Genomic DNA, 3072 nt, shown 5'->3' on the forward strand with positions numbered 1-3072 from the left:
TTTAAGCATAAATAATTAGACTTTGTTTTATATTGGTATGTGAAAAGTTGACCTTAGAAGACTCCTTAAAAAAACCTTAACTGACTGCACTGAGGATATGCCATTTAATAACACCCCAACTTTTTGAGACTTTCCTTTTACAAATCTTCTGTAACTTACTTAGATACTATCTAGCTTGTTTACATCCCTAGCTTTGTCCTGTCTCACTTTTTATTTTGAACTTTAGGATAAAAATATTTCTTTACCATGCCAGATAGTTTCTCTTTCAGAAACATTTTTTTCAATGTTAAGAAAACATATTTTTATATCTATAACTTTCTTATATTTTTTCCTAGTTATTAGCTTTTTTTGGGGGGGGTGCCGGGGATTGAACCCAGGGCCTTGGGCATTTGAGGCAAGTACTCTACCAACTGAGTTTTATCCCCAACCCTTAGTTATTAATCTTTTAAGTTCATAATTTGAAACAATACTTAATATTTTGTGAAAACATACAAAATTACTCTTTTTCTCAATAAAAATAAAATATTTTATGCTTTTCTTGTGGTTCTTTTTCTTCATCAAAACTAGTTTGTTTTTCTTTTTCTTTTCTCTCTTTCTTTCTGTTGTTGTTGTTATTCCTTGCATTAGAACAACACATATAAATAGAATTTTAACCCTTAATCATCTTGTTTTTAGTAAAGGCTCAGAAACAAAGCCATCTAAAACTGACTTTTCATTTACTAACAATTTATAAAAATACATTTAATAAACCCCCAAATATTTTGTCTTATGGAACTTAAAAAGCCAAAAGTACTTGAGTTAGTATTTAGCAGTTGATGTTTGAGTATTTTAACTTTGTAAATTAATCTAGTATCTCTTTTAACAAACGGGTTTATGAAGATTAATCCCATTTATGTAAATCTAATTTATTCATTCTAGTTAACATTACGTTACCCATGAAAACCAAGATATCAGACAAATCTAGCTAACCCTTTAAGTCAATTATTTCTGCAAAGGAAAATCCTTAAAAGCAATGGATGTTGTTTTTGAACATTTTATAGATACTACTGTTTTCTTGGTTGGCTGGCCACTTAAAAAAAAACATGTAGGTTAGTAATTTTTAAAGATATCTTTACTCATCTTTTTAACCAATTTAAGTCACAAGACCTGAAAGGCATTTGGGTCTATTTTTTTAAACTTATGAGCATTCATTTATCTATGTGCCATTATTGATATCATGCACACAATTTATAAATACAAGTACAAAACCTACAATACATGTGTGCATACATATTCATAAAAATTTATAGGAAACAAAGATATTATAGCTCTTTTCAAGGTATTAGATTCCCACAGTCAGGAAGCAAAGGAGTTACAGATGTTTAATTATACACGCTGTCAGGTTTAATCCTTTAGAAATTAAAACAGAATCTGTCACATATTGTTGCAGTATGACTCAGCTAGAGGGTAGGCCAGTACAACTGGGGACATTAGAAGGAGAGTCTGGGGGGTGGAGCTGTGGCTCAGTGGTAGTGCACTTGCCTGGCATGTATGAGGCACTGGGTTCAATTCTCAGCACCATGTATAAATAAATAAAGGTCTATCAACAACTGAAAAAAAAAGGAAGTATAGTCTTTTATCCATGGTGGACACTGAAATTAAAGGTTCAGTGGACTCTTGTCCTCCATGGGGGCAGATCCACCTCACCAGTACCACTGTTTATTTTTCCTGCTTAGTACTCTTCAAAGGAGAAGATCTCTTTCCTTTTCCACTGTATTGGAGTTAATCCTCGAAAAAATGACCTCTGAATAAAAACAACAGAAAGAAAAACAGAGAGCTAGAAACTCCAGTTAGACAAAACCAGACTAATTGGTGCAGGACAAAGATGAATTTATCAGAAAAACTTGAGTTGAGAATAAGACAAAGAACTGAAAAAAGATGACATGCCACAATTATTCTATTAAAGGAGGATATGGAACCTGATTATCAGACCAGGGGTCACTTATGGATCAGATTAGAGTCAGTATAAATATTTAAAGAATTTAGAAGACCATGAAGTCCTCAGAAAAATGATTTTAAGAAAAAGAAAAACTGTATCTATGGAATTGTGTGTGTGTGTGTGTGTGTGTGTGTGTGTCTGTGTCTGTGTGCCTCGCACTCGCACACGCGCCACATGCCTATCTGGAAGAAAAGAAAGCAATTTAGGGAAAAACTTATTAAAAGAGCAGAATCCCAGAGTGCAAGGAGAGAGAAGAGTCTTTTATGTCTCACAGCAGCTTGGATTTAAAAGTGACACTTTTCCTTCTCTGGTCTCAAGCTGATTTGGGCACTTGTTCATGTTGCTTACATTTCAGATGGGCATCAGACAGGCAGCTAAGGAGCAAGGAAAGCTGCCATTTTGAGCATGAAAAGCAAAAATCTTCTACATGGGGCACTTTTGGCTGTTTATTCCTTTTGTAAAGCCCTCTAGCTATAAGATGGTGTTAAAGTTTATTTTCCTTTAGAGGCCATTTTTTTTTTTTTGTAATCCTCCATGTGGTAATCAGGCCAGGCTTGGGTACAGAAAATTATCAGGCTTTTTCTTTTTAGTGTTTGAGGATTAAATCTATCCCAATTTGGGGAGCAGGTACCAGGGATTGAACTCAGGGGCACTCAACCACTGAGCCACATCCCCAACCCTATTTTGTATTTTATTTAGAGACAGGGTCTCATTGAGTTGCTTAGCGTCTTGCTGTTGCTAAGGCTGGCTTTGAACTTATGATTCTCCTGCCTCTGACTCCTGAGCCACTGGGATTACAGGCTTGCGCCACTTCAATTGGCCTATCCCAATTTTTAAAATGTGTGGCATATTTTATTTTTGAGGCCCAGGCTCCCACCTAAAGAAAAACAAACAAAAGAGAACAGATCATGAATCTCTGCACCAAGAAAACTGTCTCTTTGGCTAGTGACGCCTCCCTGATTTTGGAGAATCTAGGGGTCAGTAGTTCCCACCCCTCCTCCCATGTGACCTACTGGATTTAACTGCTGCCTTCCCAGTGTGGTCATGATCTATGATAAGTCTCTGTTTCCAACATGCAGAGACTGAGAGAAGAC

The sequence above is a fragment of the Ictidomys tridecemlineatus genome, chromosome 3 (assembly GCF_052094955.1).
Source record: "Ictidomys tridecemlineatus isolate mIctTri1 chromosome 3, mIctTri1.hap1, whole genome shotgun sequence".
Classification (NCBI taxonomy): Eukaryota; Metazoa; Chordata; class Mammalia; order Rodentia; family Sciuridae; genus Ictidomys; species Ictidomys tridecemlineatus.